The sequence below is a fragment of the Gossypium hirsutum genome, chromosome A08 (assembly GCF_007990345.1).
Source record: "Gossypium hirsutum isolate 1008001.06 chromosome A08, Gossypium_hirsutum_v2.1, whole genome shotgun sequence".
Classification (NCBI taxonomy): Eukaryota; Viridiplantae; Streptophyta; class Magnoliopsida; order Malvales; family Malvaceae; genus Gossypium; species Gossypium hirsutum.
Window position 1 is genome coordinate 6,738,964 of NC_053431.1, and position 16,769 is coordinate 6,755,732.

At 32.4% G+C, this 16,769-nt stretch overlaps 1 pseudogene; it reads right to left on the reverse strand.

The window, feature by feature from the left end:
• Window positions 1–293: 293 nt before the first annotated feature.
• LOC121204927 (probable sodium/metabolite cotransporter BASS3, chloroplastic) lies at window positions 294–4,823 on the reverse strand (annotated as a pseudogene).
• Window positions 4,824–16,769: the final 11,946 nt, after the last annotated feature.

The window sequence follows — 16,769 nt, forward strand, 5'->3', positions numbered from 1 at the left end:
TTTACTAAGCAAATATATTTATAAAAGTTAAATAAGATTTTAATTGAAATAGTAAAGTAGGTTTAAATTTTATTATGTTGTTTATTCCTTTTATTTTTTTTATAAAAATAGTGATATTTTAGTCAAAATTTTAATTTGAGCTTGAGTTTAGTGACATTCAAACTTGGCTAAATTTGATTATACCCAAAGCGCACAAAGTGAAAATTTGGGAGAAAGGAAGAGAGAAAGAACAAAAGAACTCACATTCAGAGTGAGATTAGAAACTTTCAAGTTATATGTACTGCTTTTCTAGCTGTTATATGTTCTAGGAACAGTTGTTCTTTCACCTTCTATGAACTGTGCAACATTCCTTTTCCTATTTCAGACCGTTTTGTGCCGGAACTTTAGCTTTGATTCAGTTCTGAGTTCCAGGAACATGTTTCGGGTCTTTGATTCATTGAGCCTCCTGAACAACAGGCCCAGTTTGTGGGGCAAGTAAAGACGGTAACCACTGCCCCAGAAAGAGGTAAGTGAAAGACCCATAATAGACATTGCTATGACAGAGCATGCCACTGGAACTGCTTGACTATTACCTCCTAGGAACTGGATAGCCAGAAGCCCTGCCATTGTCGAGCTTTGCATTCCACTGCATAACGATACTGTTCGACAAACTTCTTCTCTTGCCTGCGCATAACAGTATGGTATCTCCATATAAGTAACCGGTTATGCGTTGGAAGTGGTTAAAGCAATTTTCGGGGAACTTCTAAATACATAGGATGTAATATAGGAGGTTTGAATTACCTGAAAGAAGGAATATTCAATATCCAATATCTGATAGCGAATGCCACAGCGTGAAATGCCAAAACCGGAAGAACCAATTGGAGACCATCTTTTGATATAATTTGACTCTGATTCAGTGCAAGAGAGCTACCGATGCACAAGGATGTACATATCATAGCAACAAAAGGCATCATAGGTCGGAGGATAGTAACAACCGGTTTTGCATACGTATTATGTAATCTGTCACCGGAACAGGGTTACAAGATGTTACCGATGTTTACGAAATAGTTACACAAAATTCCATTATTTACTTATATTCACATCAAAGCTGTCCACTCGAGTCATAGTCACTAAATTATTAATATCTTGAGCTACTGATGCACAAGGATGTACATATCATAGCAACAAAAGGCATCACAGGTCAGAGGATAGTAACAACCAGTTTTGCATATGTATTATGTAACACCTCTAACCCACATCCGTCACCGGAACAGGGTTACAAGATGTTATCGATGTTTACGGAATAATTACACAAAATTCCATTAATTACTTATATTCACATCAAAGCTGTCCACTCGAGTCATAGTCACTAAATTATTAATATCTTGAGCTACTGATGCACAAGGATGTACATATCATAGCAACAAAAGGCATCACAGTTCAGAGGATAGTAACAACCGGTTTTGCATACGTATTATGTAACAGCTCTAACCCACATCCGTCACCGGAACAGGGTTACAAGATGTTACCGAAGTTTACGGAATAATTACACAAAAATTCCATTAATTACTTATATTCACATCAAAACTGTCCACTCGAGTCATACTCACTAAATTATTAATATCTTGAGCTACGGAACTCAAAATTAAGATCCACTAATTTTTCCTGAAACTAGACTCACATATCTTCCTACCATAAAATTTTTAGAATTTTCGGTCAAGCCAATAAGTATAGTTTATTCTTTAAAGTCTCTCCTATTTTGCTGTCTGACAGTTCTGACCCCTCTTCACTAAAAATTAATTATCTTCTCATACGGGATTCGGATGATGTTCCTATTTATTTATTTTAAAAATAGACTCATTAAGGATTTTAAGAATATAAATTATAACCCATAATTATTCCTTTATAATTTTTAATGATTTTATAAATTCAAAATAGGGAGCTCGAAATCACTCTGACCTTGTCTCACAAAAAATCAAGTATTTCTTAATATGAAAGTCTTTTGCCTACAACGTTTCTTCTATGTGAAACTAGATTCAATAGGCTTTAATTTCATATCTTATTCAACCTCTAATTAAATTTTTATAATTTATGGTGAATTTTCAAATTCGAACTACTGCTACCAACCAAAAATTATTTTAGTACAAAATATTGTTAACTAGTTTATAACATCTTTACTTCATCTCATTTAAACTCTATACATGCCATATAAATCTTTAAACATAAAACAAAAGCTACCGGAGTTGATCTGGATAGTGTGCCTTGTTGTGTTGATCCGATCTACCAACTTCACTTCAATTCAGTCTACATAAAAATATCAAACACACACAAGTAAGCTTTTTGAAGCTTAGTAAGTTCATAGATTTAAAAGTAATGCTTATCAAAACATTTATTAAAGTTCCCTGCTATTCATAACTACTGTTATAATACTTCATATAGCTGAGCTCAACATTAACAACTACTTAATCTCTTTCAGTTGGTTCACTCCTCTTGTATTACTTGTTATCAAATTAGGAAACGGCTTACGAAATTAAGTATGTCATTGCTCAGTGTCACGATTCACAACTCTGTATGGTTTTCCTCATTGAAATATCATACCTACATTTTACAACTCGGTATGGAAAATGCCATACCTACGTTTCTTAACTCAGTATGGATAATACCGTATTTCACAACTCAGTATGGTTAATACCATACCTACATTTCACAATTCAGTATGGATGATACCATACCTACGTTTCACAACTTTGCCATGGATCAACCATGGTTTTATTCGTCAATTCATCACATGTCACGATACGAACGTACTCAATCCTGCATTTTTCCTAATTTGAATTTCCACCTTTATTCTTTCATTTAAACATAATTTTCACAATCCCACAACAAATTCATATTTGATAACACATTATATCATTCAATCATTCACAAATAAACATGTAAATTCAACCATATGAACTTACCTGGCTCATTTGTAGAAGATTTCAAAATCTAGGAACTATTCTGTAACTTTTTCTTTTCTTTGTTCGTCTTTGGATTCTTGATATATAATATAAAATATTTCCACTCATTAGCATTTATTTCAATTCTATTTCACTTCACAATTTATGCTCTTTAACTTTTGAAATTGCACTTTTACCCCAAAATTTATAATTTTTACAATTTAGTCCCTGCTCAATTCACCCATCAATTGAACTATTTTTTTCTAGATTAACACTTTATTTTATCATTATAAACTATTTCACAACCTTTGATATCCTGAATTTCAACACCAACCTCTAATTCACAACTTTTTCACAATTAGTCCTAAATACCATTTTCTATCAAAATTACTTAATGAAACCACTTTAATATGAAATTAGAACTACAATTTCATAATAATTCATCATAAAATTCCCTTACTCAGCTATGGTAACTTCCAATTTCACCCACCAAATCAAATACTAATGAATTCTATAAGTGGACCTAATTGTAAACGTCATAAAAACATAAAAATTATCAAGAAAAAGCAAGAATCAAACTCACATGATGTAAAAATATGAAAAAATAGCTTTGTCCAGACCTCCTAGGCGTTTTGGCTGAGAAAATATGAAGAGATCTCTAGATCTTTCAATTTTGTCCATATTTTATATGTTAAAGTTGTGAAATTTCCAATTTTGCCCTTATTTCCCTTATTTTTCTGCTGATTTTCTTACCCTTGTCGTCCAACCTATTCATTTTTAGGCTTAATTTCCATTTAAATCCTTTTTATTTTAACACTTGAGCTATTTAATCCTTCTAGCAAATTTTACTTTTGTTACAATTTAGTCTTTTTTATTTAATTGACTACCCAAACGTTATAATTTCTCAACCAAACTTTAATACTAATTAAATGACACTCCATAAATATTTCTAAAAATATTTATGGCACGGTTTTCAAATTCGAGGTCTCGATACCTCATTTTTTGACCTGTTTGACCTAATAAATTCTTTTAATTCACCAAATTCACCAATTCACAAATTCTTCTAAATTCTTGCTTGACTCATAAATATTAAATTACTATCTTGTTCAATATTACTTGTCAGATTTAGTGATCTCAAATCACCATTTCCAACACCATTGAAAATTAGGCCGTTACAACTAAGCACAAGTCCAAGAGCGACGGAACAATAATCACCTAACACGAACAACTGAGCTAACATTTTACATTTTTGCACCATAAAACAAGAATGCTAACTCGAGAATGCACATTGGTTTAATCTACACATTACTTGTTAAATTGACTATGACATCATTACTGCATCAACTGGAACAACGGATCCAATTAGGAGGCCAGTTAAAAGGGGTGTGAGGAACACCGATGCAATGGTGGTAAAGCTAGTGAGAAGAATACTCACTACAACATCTCCTTTGCTTAAAAAGGTAGCATAACTAGACGACTTAGCCCCTGCAACATACGATGTGAGTATAAAACCGGCATAAAACATTGGAGACATGCCGAACGCCTTTGCAATTAGAACCCCGAAACCTGATTTGAGTATATACTGTACGATAAGTCCAACAGATAGTGGTAATGGTCTGTAATGAAACAAAAACATAAAAAACTTAAGAAAAACGTCTCAAATGAACTGATAGCAGCATAATTAGAAACTATATATAATACATATATATATACATACAATTATACCTTTTGACTGCAAGTGCAAAATCATCCAAGGAAAGCTTAATTCCAATTGACAACATAATCCCACCAAGAGCAGGAGCATATAATTCCTTAGATACCCTGCATAATAGTTTTATTTATTAATTCCAGAATCTTTGTCCATTGTCTAATAAACTATTGAGCATTTCTGGTTCCAAAGCGAAAGCCAACTTTGAAAGAAAAGAATAATGAGAACTTGACAAAAATAAAATAAAAAAAAAACTGTCAAAAGAGCGAATATTTAAATAGTAAAAAGTGGGGAAAAAATAGTAATGAATAACCAAGATATATATAAACTATATTGAATACTTGAATTAGGCAATTATTCTCGTATTGGGACTCTGAAAATTTTTTTAGGGTCATTTGCAATTATTGAACTTGATAATTGTTTCACATTTAACTTGGATTAGGAGTGATATCGGTTTGATTCAATCGAGTTTTAAATTTTTTGAACCGTTCATAATTTGGCTCTCGACTTTCATATTAATTTTTTATTTTGAAATTTTAGACTTATTTTAACAAAATGAGCTTTGTTTTATTTATAGTTTTTGAATATTATTTGACAAAAATTCAAAATCCTTACAAATTTTTTATCCATATCAGTTTCACAACTTGACAAATTTTTCAATTTAATCCCTAAATTTGAATTTCATTAAAAGTGTGATGGGTGATACAAAATTTATATAGAATTTTAAAAGTCTACAAAATACAAAAAAATATTGAGAAATTATAAAAAAATATAAAATTTTCAAGTCTTAAGAGTTCCTTTAAGCTGGTTTTTCATATTTCTGCACTATATTAAAAGTCCAAAGAAAATCGAAGAAAAGAAAAATTATCCGAATAGTTCCTGAGCTATAACAAATTTTACAAACTAGTCCAGGTAAGTTCGTATGGTTAAATTTTAATGTTATTTATTTAATTGATGATTGGTATTTATGTTTATTGTGAAAATAAAATTTTTGCTAAACTATGTATATTAAAGTGAAAGTACGAAGCGATAGGATCGCAGGATTGAGTACATTCGTTCAGTGTAAGAAAAGAATTGACAACAAATTACCTAAGTAAACCGAGGTTCAGCATTTGTTGCGAACTTCTATGTTTGCTTTCCGTTTAGCTCACATAAGCTTTAGTTAACTTATATGAGTTTCAGTTTAACCCTATTAGGTTTCTATCCAGCTCTTATGAGCTTTTGTTTAACCTTTACGGGTTTCCATTTAGCACTTATGTACTTTTGTGCAGCCTTTGGGCTTCTGTATACGATGTACTCATATCCGTATGACGTTCTCTAATTTGACAAGGTTGGTAAGTGATATATGGAATTAATGTTTGAAGATTTAAAGTTATTTTGATATCGATCTGAAATAAGTGAATTCATCGATTGAAGTTGTGTTTGGCAGGAATAGTATATTGAATGATTTACTTAAATGAATTATTTTAGCATATTCAGTAAAATTTATGTTTAAAGCCAACGAACTTACTAAGCTTCATTAAGCTTACTTTAGTTGTTTAATATTCTTTGTAGATTTTCAATAAGTTCGGAAGATCATATCAACACATTGGTTCAGACTATCCAGATAACTCCGGTAGATTTTGTTATGCATCTTAAGGTTTATATGGCATGTATAGGGTTAAATTGAAAAGAAGTAAACTTGTAATATGGTTGATAGTGGCACATATACATATATGTATGTTTGTATGCATGTACTTAGTAATAGCTTATAGTAATCAATGAATGGAGTTAATGTACTAAGTTTATGCAAATGATTTGTATGATGACATATTAGGTCTAAAACTTTATTTATGGCTTGTATTGGTTGCTTGATTGGGTTGTATTGGTATATGAAAATGTTGTATGCAGGTTGATTGTAAAAAGGGTGAGAAAAATGGCCTTTAAATAACCTATTTTTCTCCATATGGGCAGAGACACAGGCGTATGTCTCAGCCGTGTGTCATGTACATGGGCGTGTAGTCTGGCTGTGTGTCCCCTGCATCTTAAAATTTAGAAACAGAATGCTGAAAATTGAGCACATGGGTGTGTGGCTTTGCCGTGTGAAAACTGCACCTAATTCTAGGAAAATAAATTGGTCATAGTTGTCCGTGTGACTCAAGTCAGGGAGTTACACGGGGTAAGACACGGCTTGAAGCACGGGCATGTCATAGGGCCACACGGGCGTGTCCCTTGACCACACGAGCGTGTGACTACTGTACCTAGGAAAATTTTTGAAATTTTACGAAAAATTTTCTGAGTTCTCGATTTAGTCCTAACTTGCTTATAATATTTAAATTGGGCTTCGAGGGTCCATTTAAGAGACAACATGATTAGTCTCAATTATAAATAATAAATGACAAGAATTATGTGTAATTATTGTGTAAACTTCGATAATACTCCGTAACCCTATTCTGGCAACGGATACGGGTTAGGGGTATTACACGGTAGCCTTGCATTATGAAGAACCCAACTTGGATTAACTGCCTTAACCTCGCGGGATGTTTAAATCCGATCACAACCTCCTTAACTGTTCACTAAAATCCGAATACAGCACGACTGACTCGACTTCCAAAATGTACGCCAAAACGACTCCAACCCAACACATTTTTTGAATTGAAATCGAGTTAACTTTAAGGGATGAATTTTTCAATTCCAATATTCCAAAGAGATGGTGAATATCGATTTGAAGGATTTTTAATACAGATACAATTTCTCACAATTCTTGACCGGAAAGAATACAGACCTAAAGCTAATTTGGATTCAGTGAAGCATTAAATTTATCATGTGTTTTTTGTGATGGAAGTGAATTTAATGGTAATGGAGAAAGATGGAAAGGGGAAAAGACTTGGGAAATAATTAAACAAATTAGCTAAGAAGAAAAAAATGAAATGAAAGTGGCATGCCTATTGACGCAGAAAATGGAAAGAATAAAAAACAATTTCAATTCAATTCCATCTAATTAAGGTGTATTTTTTCAAATCCATCATGCCACCTATTTATACATAAACCATATGCAAAAATTAGGTTAATCCCACCTACCGACTAATTACACGAAAAATATCAAATTTTATTTTTCTAAATTTGGCTTTTACAAGGTCAAAAAAAATCTGATCAGCCCTTTAATATCTCTAAATTTTTTATTTGGCCCCTATTCTATTGTTCATACTCCAATTGAATACTTTTCTACTTTTTTTGCATTAAAGTATTCAAATTTCATTCTTGAGAAAATTTAAACATAAAATTCACCAATTAGCATGAATTAATTCAAGAACAATTTGATTTGAGCACGTAAAATATGCAAAATAAATATGTTAACAGTCGTTCTTGACTCAAAGCATCAATGATGGATAAAGGTGTTGGTTTCTTCGAGTTTGAGAGTTTTCAAAAATGGAAAAACTAATGTTGGAGTGCTTTTCTAATTCTTTTGAGTTTCAGAGGTGTAACTGTGGAGAAAATTCCAACTTGAGGCTCTACAAAACAACGTTGCTGCCCTTCCTATTCGTCTTCTATTGTTAAAATCTCCCATAAGCATGTAAGACTGAACCCTGGTATGGTTGTTGCAGTAGCTTCTATACTTAGATCTTGGGTGAAGATCCATTAAGAGAAGAACTTATAAAAATTCCTAACCATTTCCTGAGGTAGTTAATGAACTTTCAGAACACGAAATTGGAGATGAAACTGAACGACTTTACTCACAACCAGATAGATATTTTTAAACCAAGTGTCGGCTCTGACAATACCGAACATATCCATTCAGAGTTGAACCTACTATTCTGGTCCTAATACGAGCATCATCTACTTCCTTTTCATGGTATCGTCTATATCGGATAAATCCGTCCTGTATACGGATTCAATCCTGTTGAAACATCCCTTTTGCAATTGATCGTACATTTTTTTGGATTCAAGCTTCAAGTGCAAGAATTACTCACCAGGAAAATAGCAGAAGCACTTTGATGCGGTCGTTGAGAGCACCAAAAATATCCTATTCCCTGTAAAATAGTAAAAATAACAGTAAAGGAGAAGTAGGGCCGAATCTTTAGGGACAGGATTGTACAAATGCTCGTTTCTTAAAATCCTGGACAATTTCTTGGCCAAGAAAACCTGCGTTCCTGAAAAAAAAAATAGAATTAAGAATTTCGAAATAAAGTAAAAACAAAATTTAGAGTCAAATTGAAATTGCGAAATTAAATAAATTGCGAAAATTAAAATGGAGAATATAAAAATAAATAGAGTTTGAAAAAAGAGAGAGTTTCTTATGTGGCGAGATTCCAGCCTCCAGTTGTCTCGATCCGACTTGGGTTCAACCTTTGGCTTTTAAGTAACCCTTTTCGAGCAGGATAATTCAGTTATAGTGGAAAAGGATGCCTACGACCACCAACTCCAAGAATTAGACTTAAGATTTGGCGGAACCTAACTCTAGCCAATAATCGCTTTTGTGGAACTATCTTCTGCTATATCATCACTTCCCAACAGCGAATACCACGCCGTTTTGTCTCTTGGATTTTCCAACCTTTGACGCAGAAAGCCAACGAACTGACTGTGCAACCTTCCCAAAACGTACAAAGCGGTCGTTCCTTGCACAAGTTGAAAAGATCACCTATTAAGAGACATGGACGGAAGCGTCAGCCCCGTAATACTGAGAAGCGATGAATACCCTGTTGAGAAAGCTAAACGCGGATTCTAAGCCTCATGAACCTTTTTAGGGAATTTCGACAACCTTCGGCTAGATTAATTTAGTAGCTCATGATTTTTGGGAAAGAAATAAATATAATAGATGTAATATCCTGATTTTGGGCCTAGTCGGAATAGTAGTTTCGTGACCACAAAATTCGAGATAGAAATAATTATTTTATGATTATTTTAAGGTCTATGATATGATTGCATGATTGTGTGAAAATTTAGTGAAGAAATTTTATGCATAAAGTGCTTAAATTGAAATTAGGGACTAAATCGAATAATTTGCAAAACTTGCATTCTAGAAGTTTCTAGTATGAAATTGTTTTGAAATATTAATTAGGAGGTCTTAAACAGCAATTTTACCAATTTATAAGTCTATGGACAAAAATTGAACATGGATGGAATTTTTGGAAAGTTTAGTAGTAAGGGCATTTTGGTCATTTATGGGTAAAATGAATTAAAAACAAAATTAAAAGCCAATTTTTGTCCATATTCTTCATTAGGCCGAAATTTCAAGGGTTCTCCATAGCTAGGGTTTGTTTCAAGATTCCAAGCTCCATAGTAAGTGATTCCAAGCCCCGTTTTTAATGTTATTTACGTTTTTGGAATCCCGGAAGCTCGATTAAGCTTATGCTAGCAATAATTCAACCTAGGGTTTATATTTGGAAAAATACCCATAGGTGAAATTTGTGTATTTTGATGTTTTATGATAGAATATGGGGTTTTAAATTATGTTAGACAACTTGTGCTACTCGGTTTTGAGTGAAAACGAGTAAAAGGGCTTAATCGGCAAAAATACCCAATAGTCACAAGTATATATTAGAGAGAGAATTTGATGTTTCCATAGAAGGGAAAAGTGATCAGCATGTTATAAAACATAAGAATAAGGAATAAAGTTTAATTCCCGAGCCTAGGGGCAAAAGTGTAATTATGTAAAAGTTTAGGGGCAAAAGTGTAATTTTTTAAAGTTTGTATTAAATGCTGTTTTGATGAATGTATGTATTAAATAAGATTAATTTGGTATTATAGATCAAGAAAAACGAGATTCAAGTCGTGATCGAGGAAAAGAAAAGATTGTGGACTAAATTGCAAAATCTTTATATTTTGGTACCAAGGTAAGTTCATGTGTAAATGTAGTAACATAATTGTCATTTTAAGCAATTTAATGTTGTTTATATGATATGATGCTGATTATTATCATAAAATATTATGCTTTGTGGTTATTTTCGAATAAAATGCAAATTATGTGTATTAATTGTTAAATATAAAGTACTACCGAGTATTGGTTTCGGTATTTTACGGAAGATGGCAAGGAGATGTGTTCGAGGAAAATCCCGTTTGAACCTTAGGAATAGATTAGGATACAAGTGACATGTCACTAGGATGGTTGAGCATCCGAACTCGTTGAGTTGAGTCCGAGTTCACTTATGGATGCGAATGTCCGAACTCGTTGAGTTGAGTCCGAGTTCGTGAAATGTAACTAGGCATCCGAACTCGTTGAGTTGAGTCCGAGTTCACCTATGGATGTGAACGCCCGAGCTCATTGAATTGAGTCCGAGTTCGCTTATGGGCGGGTTACATGGTAGCTTGGCTACATATGTGGCACTTATGTGCAAACTTTCCATGTATCCGAATTATATTCCAATGTGTTCAGCAGGTAAAGTTCTACTGAAATGGAGGAATACTCAAGATGAAAGGGACGTATTGGTAAGTGCTGTGAAATGGATACTTTGAACAGGTATGTACTTAACCCTCGGGTTGAAAAATCGATATAACAACAATATGGTAAGATGATAAATGAAAATGTGATATGAATGTCTTGGTGATGATTATGCAAATGATGTTTTATGTTTGCTTATATGGTTATGTTACTTGCTATTTGCATGTGAACTTATTAAGCATTTATGCTTACTTCCTCCTTTTCATTCCTTGTAGTTTTGACAAGCCAGCTCGGAAAACGGGAACGATCGGAGGCATGCTCACACTATCCGTATACCATCTTGGCATAATGGCTTGCATATTTTGAGTATGGCATGTATAGCATTATAATCATTTTGTATATATGGTCTTATGATATGGTTATTGAGTGGTATGGAAATGCTTGGTAATGATTAGCCATTGGAATGGCTAATCATGATCATATTTGGTGTTATGTATGTCAAATTACTAGCTAATCCATGGAAACCATGAAATAGGTAAAATTTACCATAAAATAGATTCAGACAGCAGTAGTAACGTGAATTTGAAAAATCACTAAAAATAGTAGAAATGGAATTAAATAATGAATTAAGTCCGTTAACACCTCGTGTTCGACTCCGGCAACGGTCTCTGGTTCGGGGCGTTACAATAGAAATGAGATTTTTATTAAAGAAAATATGGAGAGAACAAAAGACAAAATTCTTGGGAAAATGAGTGTTTTCAGAAAAAAAGTGACCATCCCCTATTTATAGTACTAGAAAACCTATTCCTAATTAAATAGTAAAATATAAATACAAATAAATAAAGATAAATAAAGATAAATGAAAATAAATCTTAAAATTAAATCTAAATAAAAATCCTTAATAATTATCCTAATATAATTGAAATTAAAATAGAGTCTTGTACTATGAAATCTCTTCTTTTGCATTGTAGCCCTTATGTCGTCCATGCTTGCATTTTTGGCACTACTTTTCTCGTACTTCGCATGTTGACCCACTTTATCTCCAAATTCATGTTTTTTGCCATTAAATTTACTTTTGCCTTCAATTAAGTCCCTAAAAGGTAAAAGATCATAAAATAAACCAAATTAGTAGGATCATACTCAAAATAAATATGCAATTAGCACATAAAATATGTCGTTCTAGAGTATTATCAAGTTCCCCCTACTTAGCCCATGCTTGCCCTCAAGTATGGTTCGTGTCCACTGTGGAAATTAAGTCCTGCCATAAAAGAAATACTATTCCAAAATTTTATAAAAATTACTGAAAATGCATATGAAAAATAAGGAGAACCCTTAGCTTGCTTTAAGTAAAATTGAAAAAGTATTCTAATTAACACACATAAAAATTAAGATCAACTTGGATTATTTCATGAAAATTAGGTAATTTGCCAAATCCATCAAGACACCTTATTTGTTTCTACCTTTAGTCCTCACATTTTATTAATATATCTTCCCTTTTTTTCTTTCTTTTTTTTTCTTTTTTAAATTTATTTATTTTTACTTAGGAATATATTGAACCTTTTGACGCGAAGAGAGATGACAGCCAAACACCTCACCCCGATTACTCAGCCTAACACACTCTTAATTTTTATTTTTCTTAAGAACATATCGAACCTTTTGACGCGAAGAGAGATGACAGCCAAACACCTCACCCGGTTACTCAGCCCAACATATTCTTAAAAATTAATCCGGTTAGCAGGAGTTTTTTTAACACCCCCTACCCGTATCCATCGCCGGAATAGAGTACGAGGCATTACCGAGGAGTACAAAAACACTTACAGATAATTTAAATATATTTTCATAACAACTTGTCTCGATTTCATACTATTTCATATTTAAGCTTTACTCACCAAAGTATTTGAAATATCATCTTTATACAAATAGCACACATGAGGTACATAATTCCATAATTAAGAATAAACACATTTATAAAAAATATTCCACATTCATATATCAATGTCTCACATTTCCATATATCAATAACCGTCATTTTTCTTGTTTTTTAGATAATTATGTGTAACCATTGATAAGCATGCAATTCACTGTTTCTTCTTGTCAATCACAATTTCAAATGACAAATTCGTGTGAATGAGCTCAACCTCATTAGGTGTTTAAATTCTGTCACTTTGATTCACATGCTCATAATTTACTAACATATTCTGTCAAACACAATCTCTGAATGACAAAATTACATAATTGAGCTCAATAATAATAACGATAACATTACTTACATTTCTTTTTCCACATGTTACATTTACGACTTACCAACTTGTCTATTCAAGGAACAGCTTACAGATTTGAGTACATCGTGATCTGAAGCCCGAAGTCTAACTGAAGCACATAAGTGCTAAACGGAAGCCCGAAGGCTAACTGAAGCACATAAGTGCTAAACGGAAGCCCGAAGGCTAATTGAAGCTCACCAGAGCTGAACTGAAACCCCAAAAGGGTTAACTGAAACTCATATGAGTTAACGGAAGCTCGTAAGAGCTAAACAGAAAGCAAACACGAGAATTCGCAACAAATGCTGAATCTCAGTTTACTTGGGTAATTTATCATCAATTCATCTTTTTCACTGAAAGATTGTACTTATTTCCTGCGTTCCGTTCCTCCGAAATTCTTAGTTCAATTTCATATCTTTTGTACATAATTTACTTATTTTCAACAATTAACATACATAAATATTAATCACCATTCATAAAATAATATTGAAATTTAATAATATTAACAAATGGTTACTAAATTTAGTTATATAAACTCACAAGTTCGATTTTTGTATTATAGCAGATAATCATAATTTCATAATAAATATTCCAAATAAAACATTATATCGTTTCTAATTCAACATTTATCGATTATAATCGGGCATGTGATCAATTTATACACGAGTCATTCGTATATTTTTCCTCCTCCTCCTCTTCATCCACATCCTTGGTATAAATAACACACTTGTAAGTAACCTTATCCATAATTTTCACTAATTACTTATGTGAATATTCAAGCTATTCACCCGTATCATAGTCACTAAATTATTTATATCTGAAGCTAAGAAACTCCAAATTAAGATCCGCTAATTTTTTCTGAAACTAGATTCACATATCTTCTTATCATAAAATTTTCATAATTTTTGGTTGGGCCAATTAATACAGTTTATTCATTGAATTCTCCCCTGTTCTGCTGTCTGACAGTTCCGACCCTTCTTCACTAAAAATTAATTATCTCCTCGTACAGGATTCAAATGATGTTCCCGTTTGTTTGTATTAAAAATAGACTCATTCAGGATTCTAAAAATATAAATTTAAGACCCTAATTATTTTTATCCAATTTTTTATGATTTTACAAAGTCAGAACAGAGGAACACAAAATCATTCTGATCTTGTCTCACAAAATTTATCATATCTCATGATTTACAATTCCATTGCTTACATTATTTCTTCTATAAGAAACTAGACTCAATAAGCTTTAACTTCATATTTTATTTATCCTCTAATTCCATTTATAAAATTTTTGGTGATTTTTCAAAGTTAGACTACTGCTGCTGTCCAAAACAGTTTTAGTGCAAAATATTGATTTCAATTTTGCCCCAAATTTCACAATTCATACAATTCAGTCCTTGCTCAATTAACCCCTCAATTAAGATAATTTTCTCAATTAATAATTTTCCTAAACATTATAAGTTATTTCATAACTATTGAAATTCAGAATTTCCGCATAAAACTCTAACTTCAAACTCTTTTACAATTAGGTCCCAAACATTCACTTTCTATTCAATTCTTACAATAAAATCAACATATGAATAATTTAAAGCTCTAATTCCATGCCAAATAATCATATACTTCCAGCACATATGTATAGAAACTTTCAATTTCTTTCATAGAATCAAAAACTAATGAATTCAACAAGTGGACGTAGTTGTAAAAGTCACAAAAATACAAAAATTTCAAGAAATAATAAATAATTGAACTTAATTGGAGTAAAAATATGAAAAACTAGCTTAATTGAACTCCTCCATGGCTTTTTTCTGATTATAATGCAGAAAAATAAAGAGAAATCTAGATAATTCCACTTTAGTCCTAGCTTTATTAAGTAAATTTTGCAATTTTCCAATTTTGCCCTTAATTCTCCTTATTTTCTTGCTGATTTCATGCCCTTGCCGTCCAGCCCAAATATATCTTGGGTCTATTTTCCTTTTAAACCCTCTTTCTTTTATCAATTAAGCTATTTAATCATTTCCCACAATTTTGCATTTGATACAATTTAGTCCTTTTTGTTCAATTAACTATCAGAACTTTAAAATTTCTTGACGAAACTTTAATACTAACATATTAACACTCCATAAATATTTATAAAAATATTTATGGCTCGATTTAAAATTCCCGAGGTCTCGATACCTCGTTTTCGATTCTAATTATTTTAATATTTATTTTTAGTACACTATTCACTATTTCAAAATTTTTTCTAACTTCATATTTAATTTATACTCTCTAAATTAATAATATTTCCTACTCATTTTTCGGATTTAGTGATCTCGAATCACTGTTCCGACACCACTGAAAATTAGGCTGTTACAGTTTTACCTAACACGTCACACAACCTTTTGACGCGAAATAGGATGACAACCCAAGCACCCTACCCCGGTTACTCAGCTACTCACATCTTAAGCTGCACTCATAACCACAGAAACATTATTATTATTAAACGAAATTTTAATTTTTGGAGGACTTAGGATCAACAATCAAGTGTTAAAAATAAGTTTCAGCAACCGCCTTAATAGTCATGAACATATTTTAAGCATGCAATTGTATTAAGTGCCCTTTTTTCATTTAGACTTAATCAAACTTACTGAAAGCAAATTAGGATTAACTCTATTAATCATAATTATTTTAACTAAAAGAAATAAAACAGTGGAGATGAAATCTATCAAGCAAAATCATAATTAACTCAGTAGTTAAGAATCATGCATGGAGGTCAAACAGTGGTCAAGTCATAGTCAAATTCTTGGGCATGAAAAGAGGTAAAATATTCTTAAAAAAATAAATATGGACAAAAACGAGCATAAGGCAGTAGCAACAGTAACATAGCAGATAAAATGACAGAAATAATGAGGAACGCCTCCCCCTACTTAAAACACATTATCCTCGATGTGAAAAATAATATTAATAAATATGATGAAAAGAAAGAGTTTAGAACACTCCCCATGTCATCACTATCGTTTATGTAAAGATCCAAGTAGGAGAAGGTTTGTTGTCGCGTGGAGGAGAGGAATGAGGGGAAAGCGTTTGTCGGCTAAATTGACGTGTTGGGTCGCCAGGAATTGACGCCGGCGACTGTTCATGGTGAATGATGGTTCGGCGGCAGCTCGGCTTCGGGTTCTCACCATGGTGTTGGAGAAATCGGCGGTAGAGGGGGTAGAAGGAAGGTGTGGCGGCTGGTGGGGTTTTGGGTGAAAAATGAGATAAGTTTTTAGGGTTTTGGGGTGTATAGGTGAAGTGTTTGGCTGAAGGGTTGATGTTTGGTTGCAGGTTGTGGGTAGTTAGGGGCAAGAATGCGCTATTCCTAGTTAGAATAGGGATAGGATAAGGGTTGTTTCATGCCAATTTTTTTAGTTTTCTACTTTTTCTCCCTATTTTCACGCTGATGTACCTAGATAAAAGAAGAGAAATTTATTAATATCCAAAAATAAAATAATAAATAATAAAATAAAGTAAAATAAAATAAAAATACTAATAAAATAAAATGAAATAAAATA